General features: G+C 44.1%; 1 protein-coding gene and 1 long non-coding RNA gene across 6 annotated transcripts in view; one reads left to right on the top strand and one right to left on the bottom strand.

Annotated features, from left to right (window-relative positions):
* MAPK1IP1L (mitogen-activated protein kinase 1 interacting protein 1 like) overlaps positions 1-16,394 on the top strand; it is a 43,054-nt gene extending 26,660 nt beyond the window's left edge. For 2 of the 3 annotated variants that reach the window (XM_006096949.3, XM_023760759.1), the window contains exon 6: positions 15,039-16,394. The gene's annotated coding sequence lies outside the window, so the exon portion shown is untranslated. The remainder of the gene's footprint in view (positions 1-15,038) is intronic. The other variant, XM_023760760.1, reaches the window with a different exon arrangement.
* The window catches only part of LOC106698523, a 36,551-nt gene continuing 22,150 nt past the window's right edge, over positions 2,714-17,114 (bottom strand). For all 3 annotated transcript variants that reach the window (XR_002831231.1, XR_002831232.1, XR_001349859.2), the window contains one exon: positions 2,714-2,907. This is a non-coding gene — a long non-coding RNA (uncharacterized LOC106698523). The remainder of the gene's footprint in view (positions 2,908-17,114) is intronic.

The raw sequence follows: 17,114 nt of genomic DNA, 5'->3' as shown, positions 1-17,114 counted from the left end.
ATACCCTCAATAACTTTGTGACAGAGGTACTATTATTTCCATTAGGTAATCAAATCACACAAGCCATTGAGATGCTAAGCCAGAATTCAAACCTGGGATCACTTCATTTCACTACCCACAATTATAACCACCGTATAACCTGGTTCCAGGAGGCCTTCGAGGAAATTGCAGTCCCGTGGGGACAGACATCCCTTCCCCCAACTTAACAAGAGTCCATGAAGGGGAAATTTTAGTGAAGATGGAACTAATCTCTGGGTTCAAACTGGACCACTGACCCCAATAGCATGGGCAGGGCCCTGGGGAAGGATGGGTAGCCTATGGCTGAGACTAAAGCAGGTGGGACCATGCACACTTGGTTCAGGCAGCTCCGCCAGTCACGGCTCCTCCAGCTCTGCCCACATGAAAGACAATCAGAAGCCACAAAGCAGACATTGCCTTATTCCACTTCAGGAGTTCTGAGAGAAATTTTAAATAGAAAACACCGGAGATTTAGAACCGTGAGTGAGTCCTTTAACTGCTCGGTGTTCCCACTTCCCCATCTCTAAGTTGGGGAAGTTGACAGGTGTTGTTGCTGTGGTCCCTCCTCGGCCTCACGTGCTCTGTCCTGGCCTGTGTGGTTTTCCGTAAAAGGCTCCGTGGGCATCACTGACACGTCTAGGAGGGTGACTTCCCTTCTCTCGGCAGCTCTCCTGCTTACAGAGATACGTACTGAGATCACACAGCAGCGTCATGAAGTCACCAAAAAAGAAAATCATTAACGGTGGGTGCCTTTATATTAATGGTTACTTTTCTGATTATAAAAGTAATACCGGTTCGTTATGGGCATTTTAGGAAATACAGACTGAGAGGAAAGAGTTAACACAGCATATCTGGTTGCTTACTCCTTACATGTCTCCAAGGGACCCATGGTTAACCCTGGGCCAGTGCTGGGAATGCGGTCTCTAGAGTGTTCTTTCTGTTAGTGATTGATGGGTTGGTTCTGTACACCTGGAGCAATGGCTATACCTGCTTGTCAGGTTCCTTTGCACAAACATCGAGATCGACGATGTGCACCTGGTTTCATTGTTAGGGTCCTGAGTTTTGTTTGTCATAGGTGGTTGCGTAGCAAAATATACCTACGTGACCAGCTCCCCATAAAAGCCTCGGACTCTGAGATTCAAACAGGTTTCCACGTGCAAACACATTCCACACATGTCCCCATAGTTAAAGGGCGAGAGGAGTACCCTGTGTAGCCTCAGACAATGAATGACATTGGGAGCCTGTGTTGAACCTGTCTGGACCCCGTTAATGCATATCTTTTCCTACTGTTTTTGCTATGTACCCTTTGCTATAATAAATCTCAGTAAGTGTATAAGCTGCTGATGACTCTCGTGGGTCCTTCTGGTGAATCAGCTAATGAAAGGCAGACACACGTAAAAAAAAAAAAAAGGAAAGAAAGAAAATATAAATTAACCAAAATCCCCCCACCTAGGGATCATTGGCTAGCTTTAGAAACAGGTTTTGACCAACCAAATCATCTTGCAAAAATTGTTCTCACTTGTGAGAAGCAAACAAAACTTCTAATTAAATCCGTAAGTTGCATTGTGGAGAAAAAGATTAAATTTTATAGAGGCCCCATGTTAAGTGTTAAAAGAATAATTTTACTGTTTTAAATGTTACCAACATTTGCTGAACTTGCCTTTGTACCATAAGAATGGTTTCTTCTATGACTTAGTCCTTAATGTGGAATCTGACTTTCCATCTTGATTGGGTTCCTATGGGAGGAGATCAGCACTTAATAAGAAATTGTGTATTAATGTCCCAGGAACAGGTGGTGAAAAGCAGAGACCGCCTGTCCGTGTGGGCTTTGGGAGACAAGGGCCGGGGGAGTGAACGGGACTAGCTACCCTTCCATGTACCCCCACTCTTCTCTGACAGCTTCCCTCGGTAACCTTAATAATAATAACTGCTAACATTTATCAAGTACTTACTCTGAGCCAGGCACTATCCTAAGCACATGTTTTCTCTTATTTCATCTTTATAACAACCTATTCAGTAAATGCTACTATTTTATTCTTTATACAAACGAAGAAACCAAAGCTAAGTATGATTAAGTAGCTGGATAGGACCAGGACTTAAACCTCAAATCAAAAGATCAATTGCTACACTTCGTGTCTCTCTATGTTCGTTCAAAGGAGATGTCACTGTTATAAGTAGAATTTCTTCTTTAGGAAACTTCAGTTTTTACTCTTAAAAAATAAGGCTCACCCACATTATGGAAGGTAAAAAACAAAAGTACCAATTTAAATGTTAATCACACATAAAATCAACCACTGTTTTTTTTATTACAGTTTGCATTCAACACTTTCATATTAGTTTCAGGTGTACACACAGTGGATAGTCACATAGATTACAAACTGTTCCCTCTGATATTTTAAGTGTCTGCCTGACACCCCCATGTATAAGATGCCCGCCACTTTTCCAACCCAAAATTAAGATATCAATATTTTAAACATTTTGCTGGTTTTCCTCTTAAGGACTTCTTTTTTGGCATCTTAAGGAGTTGTTTTTCTTGTTTTCTCCACTCAGTGGGAGGAGGTCCAAATTGTCTCTCTGCAGCTCTATTTCCATGCTCTTTTGCATAGCTGATTACATTCAGTTTGAATTTTGAAGAGTAAGACAATCGCTTACAGGTACTTATCTTTGTATTTTTTGACATCTTTATGGGCTCAGAAAGCTCAGGTCCCTGTTGCATCTGCGCACTCTCCACCTCCACCTCCAATTTGGCATCAGCTGACGTCAGTAACAGTAAGGCTTGTGGTTGGAGGAAGCCTGTTTGACAAGGTATGGGCAGCTAGGCACCCGTGAGGATTCCTCCTCAGCTCCCTCCGTATTTTTCCATGTGTAAGACGCCCCTCGATGTTCAGTCTAACGATTTTAGAAAAAAAAAAAAAAAGCATCTTATACACGGAAAAATACGGTAGCTATTACAACATTGTTGACTGTATTCCCTGGGCTTTACCTTTCACCCCCCTGCCTGTTGTGTAACTACCCACTAATACTTCTTAGTCCCATTGTAACCATCACAGTTTTGAGTTTTCTTTTTCGAAGAGGGTGTGTCCCCAAACATGCTTTACTTAAGACTCATCCCAAGGGATCCTGCTCCCAGGTGAAAAATCAGTCCCGTGAGTTGGCAATCCCCTTGGTTAAGCCTTGCAAGTGTGGCACTGGCCAGAAGAGGGCGCTGCCTTCTACTTGTGTAACAATCCGCAAGGGAACCAATAGGATGGAAGAGATTTTGACACCGCTTTCAATTAATTATTTTTTACAGCCCCTGATTTCAATTTTGGTAAAATAAGTGCCCATGAACTTTTAGTTTTACTATGAGACCAAAGCACCTCGTTGACAGTACTCACACTTCATGTTCGATACTGCAGACATAAAATGACTGCGACCTTTGGTTTCCTGGTGTGTTGTAACTGGGCTAGTCAGGCACAGCCCAACCAGTTTTTCCGGATCAGGCCAGCTCAAGCTGATGCAGGAGAAGGAAGAAGCTGGGGCAGTTGGCGACTGAGAGAAAAAACTGGGAGGACCCCTGGGACTCCAGGCAGTTGAGGAATCTTCTACTGAGATACCGAGGGCAGGCTTGGGAGGTTACTCATTGCGTTTGGGTTTGAGAGAATAATACTACAGCAGGCCGCATTGGCACTACAATTCTGTCTAGCAGAGCAGTTAATCTAATCTCTGGGTTTTTAATTCGAAATGGAAATTCACATAAGCATAGTTTTTCTTTAGTTCTCATTAATAATTAAGAGCCTCCCTCCTTTGCTCTCATTTTAATGACAGCTTACACTTGAGCAGCTCCAGCCTTCCCAGAGGGCTTTCCCACCCACAGCAAGTACTAGAGCAGGTACTAATTATTTCCAATTGACAGTCGGTTTGCTCTGGCTGCCCTGTAATTTAAGCCTGGGAGGGGACCAGAGGCCTGGGGCCTGGTCTTAGCTCTGTGCTCTGTCACCCGTCAAAAAAATACATTCCCAACTCTCACTCATTGCTGTTTCCAAGGTCCATTAAAGCTGAATGTATGCAAACACTGGGACCCAGCAATTCCACTTGTAGGGATGTCCGCAACAGAAGTGTCTGCACTGTTCATACAGCATCATTTAAAATAGCCACAACAACCCCACATTTCATTAGCATAGAATGGATAAATAAACTGTGGTGTATTTCTTTTCTTTTTTTTTTAGTTTAATTCTTTATTTTTAATCCTCGCCCAAAAACATGTTTATTGATTTTAGAGAGAGAGGAAGGGAAGGAGAGAGAGGGAGAGAAACAACAATGTGAGAAAAACAAGTTTATTGATTTTAGAGAGAGAGGAAGAGAGAGAGAGAAAAAAACATCACTGTGAGAAAAATATCTATCAGTTGCCTCCTGTATGCACCCAACCAGGACCAAACCTGGAACCTGAATATGTGCCCTGACTAGGAATCGAACCCACAATCTTTTGGTGTGTGAGATAATGTTCCAACCAATTGAGCCACCCCAGCTGGGCAACTGTGATATATTCCTATCATGGAATACCATATACTAGTGAGAATAAATGAATAAGAATTCAAAGAATGTGAATAAATTTTCTCTATCTATATAAAGTTCAAGAACAGGCATAATTCATGTACATCTCTAGGGTGAATGAAGTTGAACTTTTGACTCTGAAACAGCTATAATTCCAAAAAGTTAACACCACAGTGGAGGTAAAGAACCCTTTGACAGATTAATTATCCCCTTTGATGTCCAAGAAAGGGACTCTAACTATGAGTGCTTATGCTACACTTACTATAAGAATGATCTTATTTATTGTCTTCTCCTGGGCTGGATAGTGGACTGCATTTTACTATAGTTTTGAAAGCTATCTGTAATGTTGCATAATAGACTGCCCACCTTAATAACTAAATACATAGCATATCAAACTGTAAAAAAAAAGAACAGGCATAATTAATATGAAGTGTTGAAAGTCGGGTTATGGCTGTACCTCAAAGAACTAGTAACTGGGAGGGGGGCATGGGGTCCTCAGGAGTGCCGTAATGTTCTACTTCTTGACTTAGGTAGTGGCTACCTGGGTAATATAGGTGTGTTCACTTTGCACATTCACCAATCTGTAAATTTATGATGCATGCACTTTTCTGTATGTATGTCCCACTTCAACAGAAAGTTGAAAAATCCTGATTTGTCTAAATAAATTACTTTTCCATGAGCAAACTTTAGTTTTGCTTAAACTGCCCACACATAGCTTATCCCTGATTAAAGCAGATTTGTTTATTGTTCTACTCTGACAGTGATCACACCACCATTCCCTGAAGAGTCTCTGAAGGGTTGAGAGAGCAGGTCAACATCTGCCTTTGCATCTGTGTGTGCAAGAATGCATTTCAGGAGGCTGCCACACAGCAAGTTCATCCCCTGCCTCCAATACCACAAACACATGTTCCTTCTGTAAGGAAGAAGGAAACTTCCATTCAGGGTACGCCAACCACAGCAAACTTCTCATTCAAATGACTGTCCATTTTTAACAGCCAGTGACACTAGTACTATTTTGCAGGGAAAACGAGAAACCTAACCCCTGTGGCCCAAAGGTGCAGATGGCACCTCTAGATGAGAGAGGCCGAAGGCACGGAGCAGCAAACAAGCTGCTCGGAATTGCATGGCAGGCCCTGGTGAAGTCATAAATGGAACCAGATTTCCTGTTTCCCAGAGTATAGCCTGCTTCTCATTAGCTCCTATTGCTTCTTGCAGGACCAGGGTACTTGAAAATCTTAAAGGACAAAAAATACAACGACACATTAGATCAAAGATTGGCTCTCTCTGTCCATGAGCCAAGGACATTTGGTTCAGGGCTAAACACACATACACATTTCCATGTGTGTACACACACACACACACACACCACTCTCCCTAGCTCCCTCTGCTGCTTTGGAGCGCTTCAAGCATCACTTCAGCTCCTTGTTATCTTCTCTGTCAGCGATTCACCCCGTTGCAGTCCCACACTCCATCCCAGGGGCAAAAGAGAATCTTGAAAACCACTTTGATAGACACCCACCTCATGCTTTCTCCAGCTGAATTGCATTTGAAGAAGCTGGCCCCATTTCTTTCCTCCAAATGGTCAGAGGGACACCAGCTGTACTTTTGCACCTTTCTATGTCATGGAAGGGTCATCAGAACGGTGATGTCTGGACCATGAGGTATGCTGTGACCACCACAGCAGAATGATGGGGCAAGAGTGGAGGCAGCACCGAGCCAGGGGGCATTCTTCCAGGGTCTAATTGAGTCCTGGAAGTAGTAGAGGTGCTGTAGGGTATGCACAGTTGGAACCCCACAACAGGAGTTTTCTGGCAGTGGCAATACTCAAGGCCAGGTAGACATATATACAACGGAGTTCATTGTAGCATTGTTGTTACAAAGAAAAAAATGAGAAGCCACTGAAGCATCCAGCAACAAAAGTATCGTATAATATGATATCGTTGTGGGCTATCACGCAACCATGAAAAGAATGAGGCAGCTCTATATTAACTAACACAAAGTGGTCTATGCTATAATGTTAAATGATAAAGGCAAGGTGGAGAAAACTAAGTATAGCATGGTTCCATTTATGTGTTTGTTTTTTAAATATATATTATTGATTTTTTTTTATAGAGAGGAAGGGAGAGGGATAGAGAGTTTGAAACATCGATCAGCTGCCTCCTGCACACCCCCCACTGGGGATGTGCCCGGAACCAAGGTACATGCCCTTGACCGGAATCGAACCCGGGACCTCTCAGTCCGCAGGCCGACGCTCTATCCACTGAGCCAATTCGTGTTTGGCCCATTTATGTGTTTTAAAATTCCTGTATGCATGCACACACAGCCTCACACCCACTAGTATTGCTAAACAAAAAGATCAAGGACACACACTGTCAGGTTATCCCTGAGGAGGGGAATGGAAGTAGGGAAATGAGGGGAAACTTTTCAATGTTGCCTTATTTTTTCTATAGTATTTGTTTACGATATCCCAATAGGTCTTGTGTAATTTAAAAAGCAATTTTAAACACTGAGGCCATGGGGATGGCGTGTGGAGAGGCCGTTTGATGGGGAGTGGTCAGCATAGTCAGACGCTTCTGTGAGTCAGGACTGAGGCGGGAAGTGGGCTCTCCCATGGTTAAGGGAGAGGCTCCAAACTCCTGATGATGCATAACCAATCCTTTCTTTCTTCCTTCCTTCCTTCCTTCCTTCCTTCCTTCCTTCCTTCCTTTCCTTCCTTCCTTCCTTCCTTCCTTCCTTCCTTCCTTCCTTCCTTCCTTCCTTCTTTCTTTCTTTCTTTCTTTCTTTCTTTCTTTCTTTCTTCCTTTCTTTCTTCCTTTCTTTCTTCTTTCTTTTTAAATATATTTTATTGATATTTTACAGAGAGGAAGGAAGAGGGATAGAGAGTTAGAAACATTGATGAGAGAAAAACATCCATCAGCTGCCTCCTGCACACTCCCTACTGGGGATGTGCCCACAACCAAGGTACATGCCCTTGACTGGAATTGAACCTGGGACCCTTGAGTCCGCAGGCTGACGCTCTATCCACTGAGCCAAACTGGTTAGGGCTCTTTCTTTCTTGTTTGCCCGCTCTGGGCCATGTGCTCTTGGTTCTCTGTCTTTGGGGTCATGTGCTCCTGGTTCTCTGTCTTCGGGGTCATGTGCTCTTGGTTCTCTGTCTTCGGGGTCATGTGCTCTTCTACATAAGGTACCAAATATCCCTGGCCTTGTCCCTGCATATGGGGACTAGTGGGTCATGTGGTGGCCCCAGTAGGAAGTTAATCATAAATTTGGGATCATGGCCAAATACCTTTATAGCTAATCACAACCAGAGATAGGTATACTCATTAGGAAATAGTTAAAATAATCTAGGGGAGAGTGAGAGCTTGAATTAGGTCAGGACAGCAGTGGGAGGCAGATTCTACACAGCTGGGCACCTGAGCAAATGCAGGAGACTACGGAGTTGGAACCAAATCCTGGAATGTAGGTGGTGTGCTCAGGAGGGGATCCAGCCCTGCAGAGCCCCTGGTTGTCTGCCTGCGGGTGTCAGCCTCCCACAGTCTTATTATTAGGGATAAAAGCTGAAAGTGTAGAAGGTTTGCAACTAGGAGATTCTGGCAAGAGATGCATGCCTACAGGGCTCTTTAACAAGAAGATGGTACTGTCTATTTGTTGTTGGGCCAAAGGAAACATGAAAATGTAATAGGAGAGAGAAAACTCAGGAAAGGCAGACAGCCAAAGGGATTTATCAGCAGAATATCATGATCCCTTTTTGACCCAACATTCTGAGGCCCTCAGGGAAAGAGTGGCAGTGATGTGCATGATTGGTGGGGCACCAAAGAGCCCCCTGCTCACAAATGTCCTCCTCACCCAGGCTCTCTGTTGCCACTCTTAGGTCAATTCCACTGGGACATTTATGGTTGACCTCTTATAAAATGCAGACTCTGCAAGTAGTAACACTTGGATTCAGGAACAACAACTTAGTGGAATTATGATTTACTCAGTCAATTTGAGTACATTGTAGTACCAGTCGGTACTGAGTACTACACTGGAAACTAGGTAGGATACAATGGAAAGAATGGTGCTAAGACTCAATTCCATGCAGAAGTACCTACTGGACACCTGTCACCTGATGGGGAGCTGGTGCTGAGACAGGAGGAAACAGAACAATGCACAACACTGTCACCTCCCTCAAGGAGCTTTTCGCTTTGTTGGGGGAATCCAGCACACAAAAGACAGATGGAAAAAGCCACTACTGCCCTAACTGGTTTGGCTCAGTGGATAGATTGTTGGCCTGTGGACTGAGGGGTCCCAGGTTCGATTCCAGTCAAGGGCACATGCCCAGGTTGTGGGCTTTATCCCCAGTAGGGGGCGTGTAGGAGGCAGCCAATCAATGATTCTCTCTCATCATCGATGTTTCCATCTCTCTCCCTCTCCCTTCCTCTCTGAAATCAATAAAAATAAAAAAACAAAAAGCCACTGCTTATGAAACTGCTAATATAATCAAGGGCCAACATGAAGAATGGGGCTAAATGCCTGCATGTCAAAGAGCCTTTTCAGACGTGCTCACGATAGAACCACACTAACTCTTTTCATTAGGAAGCCTGGAAAAGAAGCTATTATAAACCCACTGTTTTCTGAATATTAACATGGGTGTGGCTTCTTGGCTCTGAGGCCTCACCTTAGTTTTTGCCCTACACCATATAGCTCTGGCTACGCTGAGCACTGCTGAAAGGGAGTTATTCATTACGCATTTATTTATAGGGTGTATAGGGGCCCGTCTCTGCTTGTGCTCCCAGCTCTGGCCACTTGCCAGGTCTGTTCAGGTTTCACTTTGAATAAACACCCACAAGATAATGTAGTTTCTGTTTGTCATAGTCATGTCCACCAGATATCCTCCTGAGAACAGCCTACCAGCTGCTGGCTCTGGCTGTCACTAGGGAGGGATGACTGTGACAGTCACCCAAGTGGAGTAAGAAAGCAAGATTTAGTAACAGAGGAACAGACCTGGCTCAGAATCCGGCATCATGCAGGGCCAGACAGGGTGCTATTACCAAATCTTGAAGAACTGTGCCTTTTTATGAAATTGTCATTAGTAAAGTATGTTATCCTGGAAGCGCATTTGGGTCCAGAGATCCTTTAGGGCCCAGGAGGAAGGAGGAATGTGGACTAGTACAGGAACAAAATCGATATCTAGCCTGAAGGAGGGGCAAACTTGCTGGCTCTGGAGATAGGAAAAGACTGGGGGCCAAACTGGAAATCAAGGAAGAATAGATAAACACAACCTGAGGCCAGGCATTGAGGGGGCATGAGCCTCAGAGGGGGAAGAGCACAGAGTGGGCACAAGATGAAGATGGGAGTTCAAAACCAGGAAGTTCATTGAGATGAGAGAATAAGCAAAATGTTCATTGCTTCTGGTGGTGGGACTGACTGGGAAGATAGAGAGGGAACTTTTTGAGGAGATACAGAGATTGTAACAGGGGGGAATTGCAACCCACCCCACCATTCTTTTGACGTTTCTGTAAATGCTGACTCTGACTAATGTGTAGCTTGTAGATAAACAGCATGTTTGTACAAGAATCCTGGAAACTAACTTCCTAAGATATAGACTCTGACCAGCAATCATCCCAGTTCCGGGAGATTTGCTGACCTTCAACCATAGAACCAGGATGCCATAGAACCAGGATGACAAAGACCAGCTGACATACACCAGACCATCATTTGACCAGTTTTGAGATCTTTATTGATAGATCCTCCCTTCCCCCAACTGGTGGGCGGAATATGATGTAACCTGCAGCCCGGAAATACCTGAGTGATTAACCATGTACTTTATATGCACTATACGTTGGACTACCAATCCACACCTGCCAAATACCCTAAGCCCTTGTCCTATATGGACAATGCAGTAAGCCACAAATCAGTGTGCGCCGAGTACACACTAAGCCCCTACCCCTTCCCATTCCACCCCTCAAAAGGCGTGCTCACCCCTGCACGTGCTGCTGTCCTCCCCTTGCGAGACAGCCCGGCAGGTCCTTCTCCTCTAATAAAGCCTGTAGTCCTGGTTTTCGGCCTCTGTCTGATCTTTCACTCATTGGAATAGACTGTGCTAGTCTGCATGTAGAGAACTTTACAACCTCCTCCTCTTGTTCTATTTGTTCTGCTTTCCCTCTCCCTCCTCATAAAAACCTCTCCCTGAACTGAGATGTTGAGATGGCCTTTGGACAAGAGTCCCCCATCTTCTCAGGTGGCTGACATTTGAATAAATCTCTTTCCTTTTTCACCAGCACCTGTCTCACGAGTTTGGCTTTCGTGATGGCAGGCAGCCGAACCTGGATTTTGATTACAAGATGACTATCTTGTATTTTGAAAGAAGTGTGGGTGTACCCATTTTTCAAAAGTCATTGAATTGTATATGTAGGTTTTGTGCATTTCAATGTTTGTAAATTTTACCTTAAAAATTATAAACAAGCCCTGACCGGTTTGGCTTGGTGGATAGAGTGTTGGCCTGTGGACTGAAGAGTCCCAGGTTCGATTCCAGTCAAGGGCATATACCTTGGTTGCAGGCACATCCCCAGTGGGGGGTGTGCAGGAGGCAGCTGATCGATGTTTCTCTCTCATCGATGTTTCTAACTTCTCTGTCCCTCTCCCTTCCTCTCTGTAAAAAATCAATAAAAAATATATTTAAAAAAATTATAAACAAATTGAACTCTCACAGGTCTGCTTTTAACAATGCTATGAATTAGCAATTCTGAAACTACAATCTGTGTATTATTGAGTTGGAGGCTAATGGAAGCTGGATTTCTCACTGTGCAAAAGAAGTTATAAAGGCAGAAGGGGTATTTTTGCATTGGAGTTGCAATTATCAGTATGACTATATATCTTTGTCTAATCTTAATATCTCTCTCTCCAAATATACAAATATATTATATATACACACATATATATGTACATATATACATTTATCTACTTCTCTGTGTATTTGTGTATATAATATTACCTATTACCTAATTCTGTCTGTGAAGAGTGCCTAGAAGCAATAACACACCAGTAGGAATGAGCACATTTAGTACTCAGATCTTGGTTTCTAAATACCATTCCCCTCTAAAGGAACCAGCAACCATTGAGAAATTATATATCCCAGGGTCATGCCATGGAAAATAGAGGATGAACTTGGCACATTTTGTTTTATGCAAAAAAAAAAAAAAGTGTTTAAAGAATCATGGGAATATGTTGAAAAAAATCTCAGAAGCCAACTTGAAGAGACTCCCACTGGCCAAATTGAAGACAATTTGATTATCAGAATAAGTAATATTTGTAATGGATTAGACCCCATTGAATAAATAAGAATCCATGTTAATATAAACAAATAAAAGAGGTGAAAGGAAACCTCTCATTACAGTAGAATGCCAACTAATAAATATAAAAGGAGGGACAGGGGTAAAGTCATTAATGGATGCTAAAACTGATGGGGTCCTAGCCATTTGGCTCAGTGGATAGAGCATCGGCCTGCGGACCAAAGGGTCCCAGGTTTGATTCCAGTCAAGGCGACATACCTTGGTTGCAGGCTCTTCCCCGGCCGGAGCCCTGGTTGGGGCTTGTGCAGGAGGCAAACTCACATTGATGTTTCTCTCTGTCTTTCTCTCTTCCACTCTCCCTAAAAATCAATGGAAAAGTGTCCTCAGGAGAGGATTAACAAAATAAAATAAAATAATAATACTGATGGGTAGTTTGATAAGAAATAGATAATTAGAGAGGTATAAGGTATGCTCTCACAAAATACTTATTAATTTCAAAAGAAAGAAATAACTTCACAGTAGTAGATACCACTTAATCAACTCATCAAATCTAACATCACTGTACTGGTTTAAACCAATATTGAATACCATGTGCCTTTTGTTGGGATGCTTGAAGAAAGATACACCCTCAATTCTGTGATATTCCTACCAAAAATGCATCATCTGAATCTAATCATGAGGAACTGTGAGGCAACCCCAAATTAAAAGACATTTTACAAAAGAGCTGTACTCTTAAAATGTCGGGGTTGAGAAAGGCAAAGAAAGGCTGAAGAGATGCTCCAGAATAAAGGAAAATAAATAGGTCTGACAACTAAATGCTGTGCATGATCAGGAGAAGGGGTGGGGCATGGGAGGGAGAAGGACATTTTGGGCAATTAATGAAATACAGGGTGGGGCAAAAGTAGGTTTACAGTTATGAGTACACAAAACAGTTTATGCTTGTATTATTTATGTGTTTGTTTATTTAATTTATCTTTTGTGAAAGTATTACAGATGCCCGCCCCCTTTTCCCAATGACCTCATTCTCCCCACACCCACCCCTCCCAGGCCTTCACCACACTATTGTCTGTGTCCATGGGCTATGCATACATGCGTATAAATTCCCCGGTTAATCAGTTAACCTTTCCCTACCCAGCCCTTCACCGCTGCCTTTCTCTTGAGATTTGTCAGTCTGTCCCATGCTTCTATGTCTCTGGATCTATTTTGTTCATCAGTTTATTTTGTTCATTAGATTCCACATATGAGTGAGATCATGTGATACTCATCTTTCTCTGATGGGCTTATTTCACTTAGCATAATACTCTCCAGGGTCCCTCTTTCTGTCTCAAAGGTAAGAGATCCTTCTTTTTTACAGCTGCATAATATTCCATGGTGTAAATGTACCACAGTTTTTTTTATTATTTATCAATTATTGTATTATTTTCCATATGAACAACTATAAACCTACTTTTGCCCCACCCTTTGCCCACACTAATAAAGAGTGGTATTATATTGATGTTTAATTTCCTGTTTGTGTTAACTGTATTGTGGTTATGTCAGAGTACAGCCACCTCTCTCAAGGAGCTTTTGGAAAATGCTCTCTGGAGTATTTATGGGTAAAGGGCCACCACATCAACTTACTGTTAAATGGGAGAGAGAGAGGAGGAGAGAGAGGGAGAGAAAGAGAGAAAGAAAGGCAAAAATGCAAACAAATGGGTCAAAGTTTGTACTATTCTTGTAATTTTTCTGTAAAATGAAAATTGTATCAAAATAAAAAGATCCTTCCTAAAACAAAACAAGCAAATAAACCTGCAGCTGTGGTCAGTAGCCAGGCAACCAACACCGCAGCCAGGAGGCCTGTGCTTCCTGTTGGGGCGGGAGCCGGCCCAGAGTGTGGCCGTTCCAGAGCCTGCGGGAGGCGACGGGCAGTCACCCTGCGGGGTCGGCTTCGTTGGCTGCAACAGGTATGAAAATTCTGTCTGAATAATCCATAAATTGGTGTGCAGTTCCTGACAGTGACCATCATGTTCTTCCAGCAGAGAGGCCTTGTGTATAGCAGCTTTGTGTCAGATGATTCATAGATACCATGCAGCAAACAGAGAAGTCATTGGTAAATGTGTGAATTGTGCTCAGATTTCATCTCTTTTTATAAAACTAATAATTGTGTAAGTCTTTTGTTTTTGTTACAGCCCATCAAGAAATAGAAATGTGCCCTGGCCGGTTTGGCTCAGTGGATGGAGCGTTGGCCTGAGGACTGAGGGTCCCAGGTTCGATTCCTGTCAGGGGCGTGTGCCTTGGTTGCGGGCGCATCCCCAGTGCGGAGTGTGCAGGAGGCAACTGATCGATGTTTCTCTCTCATCGATGTTTCTAACTCTCTATCCCTCTCTCTTCCTCTCTGTGGAAAATCAATGGAATATGTTGGGAAAAAAAAATAGAAATGTGTTTGCATTTTTTTAAGGAGGGCTGATTTCTTGTTTAATCTGGTAAGAGTTTAAGGTTAAAAGAGTTTAAGGTAAAATCAAAGTTTTCTCATTTAGTTGGAGTACAATTAAAAACACTGTTTCTCTAGGCCCTGGCCCGCTAGCCAGGCTGCGGTTTCAACCCCTGGTCAGAGCACATATAAGAATCAACTAATGAATATACAAGTAAGTGGAACAACAAAATGAATGCGCTCTCTCTCCCCACCTCCCTTTCCCCTCTGTCTCTAGAATCAATAAATAAAAATGTAAATATATATATATACCATTTCCCTAAGCAATTCCTCCCCAAAGAGAAGCACACATTCACAAGCAAACACAATCCACTACTGTCTCTCTGTGGTCATTATCCAGGGCCCGGCCGTTGCCACAGCTCTAGTGCCCAGTGATCTCTTTCCCTGTCCCATCTTTTGATGTGGCCAGAGATTCTGAAAATCTCTGAATTGCTAATTGTATGATTTTCTCCACCTTGCGCCCAGAAGCTTAATAGCCAGATCGTTTTTTCCCCAGCAAACTGAATGCCCCACAAATCAAAGACCCAATTAATTAAAAGTAAACAGGTTTCACCAGGCTGGCATGGCTCAGTAGTTGAGCATCAACCTATGAACCAGGAGATCATGGTTCGTTTCCTGGTCAGGGCACATGCTGGTTGCAGGTTTGAGGCGTGCAGGAGGCAGCCAATCAAAGATTCACTCTCATCATTGGTGTTTTTATCTCTCTCCCTCTTCCTTCCTCTCTGAAATCAATTTTTTTAAAAAAGTAAACAGACTTCTCCACGAAACCCCTAGTAACTGTCTTTATCTCAAAGAAGAAATCACCCTGCCAGATGCCTTCAAATCGATCCCACTGTGTAGGTTCCTCCTGACATTTAGCTTTCACCTCCCAGGCTGGGCCTGGGAAGGGCCAAGAGATTGCACTGTTCCGGAGTGGAACACCCCAGAATTCACCTTGCCTTTCCCTGGGCCTGCCTGTGGGGGCGTTTTCACTCCCATCCTGGCTCGAGCAGGGCAGTGCCCTGGCCCGGGCAGCCCCTGGACATTAGAGGAGGCGCTGCCCCAGGAAGGCCTGGAAAACACAGCTCATTAAAGCTGGGCTGTGAGTCACTGGGGTGTGGACGCTGTTGAGTCACATTCTTGCAACATAACAAACAACCGAGAACAGGGAGAGATTCTATAAAACTCTTTCAAGGTCAGGCTCGCCCTCACTCTCCGGCCGGCCGCCAGGGCAAGGTCATCGTGGAGCAAAGGGGAAGGTGCCACCGGCCGGGATGGCCGGAAGCAGAGCCTGCGCTGGCGACTCTGTGTCTACCAGCTGGTGGGGGACATGAAACACTGGCCCAAAGACACCCTGGAGCCCATCCTCACGCCGTCGGTAGAGGAGCTTGGAGTCTGGGAGACCTGGTTTCAGTGAAGAAATCTGGGCCATATGACTCCTTCCTCCGAGACTGGCTGTACATGCACCCGCTGGGAACAAGAAGCCGTTTGAAGAGGAGAAACTGCGAAGATGAAAGGGAAAATGAGAAAAGATCCAGACCAAGGCAGGTGAGGTGGCAGTGAAATTTCTGAGAAGCTGTCACTGCAGGTGGGGATGAAGAACAATGTCAAATGGGAGCTCAACCCTGACACAGTTGCCTGCTCCTTTCTCAAAAATCTGTAATAGAGTCAACAGCAACAACAACAATAAAGTAAAAAATAAAAATATAATTTAAAAGGTTGAAGAAAAAAATCGTGGTGTTGTGGTAGCCCCTCATGCACTGAAGTTACCAGAAGAGCCCGTCCCACGGTGGGGTGCGTGTTGGTGGGCTTGACACTGTCAGGGTAGCTGTGACTGTGGTGAACTTCGAAGGCCCAAGACCAAAAGATGTAAGTACTGCTTAGCCCAGCAAGCTGCCAAGGGAGTGACCCCCAGCTTCCAGACGATCTGAACCTACTCTCCCTCAGCAGCCGTGACGCAGAATCCGAGGCACAGTGGAGCTGTTAGGTCGAAAGGGGGTCCAGGAGCTGATGCATGCCTCCGCCAGGCAGATGGTGACGTAGATACTGGGCCCTTCCTAGAATCGGTAACAGGCCAGTGCACCAGGTAAACGGTGACGCAGATACCGGTCCCACCCTGGAATTCCTAACAGGTCAGCTACCAGACAGATGGCGACACCTGGAAACCGTGATGACCCCCGTGGCGGGAACTCCCACAGCTCATGCTCCCCCGCCCTCACTGAACAGCTGTATAAAAAAGCGCCCCCCTCCCTGTTGGTGCGGATCCACGTGCCCTGTCTTTGGGGTCTGTGGGCCCCCGGGGACGCAGAATAAAGCCTTTCCTTTCTTTCTTTTCTGATTAACTGGACTCTCTTTATTTCCTACGCCGCCTCCTGAGACACCTAACCTAACAGGAGCCAAGATGAGCCAGCTCTGACCAAATAGGGAATTTTAGAGAGCCTGTGCGGACAGGGGCTAAGCTGCATATACGTGTTGAAGTCTCCATGTCTGCCCTCTCCATCCTTGACTGTTATCATATCCGGCCTTCCTGGGACAGTCCTGCTCAAGAGGTACCGAGCTGGAGATTTGATAAGCTGAGTATTAATAGACCAACACAGTCTAGATACTATGTCCTCTTCCTCCATTGGAATTCATTGGAACAAATGGAAGAGCTAGCCATTGTCATTAGTCCTTGGCTCATCTGCATCATCCAAACTGAACATTTATGTCTCAAGAAGAAATAAAGAGGTTGTGTTTTGTTTTGTTTTTTTTAAAAATCCACCAAAATCCTTGTTCAAGGCCAGTTCACAAAAGCACTCACAGCTCTGCAAGAGTGAAGTAAAAGGTGAGCAGAGCCACAGCTC

The sequence above is a fragment of the Myotis lucifugus genome, unplaced genomic scaffold, assembly GCF_000147115.1.
Source record: "Myotis lucifugus unplaced genomic scaffold, Myoluc2.0 scaffold_191, whole genome shotgun sequence".
Taxonomy (NCBI): domain Eukaryota; kingdom Metazoa; phylum Chordata; class Mammalia; order Chiroptera; family Vespertilionidae; genus Myotis; species Myotis lucifugus.
The sequence above is the reverse complement of the archived record's forward strand: the minus strand, read 5'-3'. Positions and strand labels throughout refer to the sequence as shown.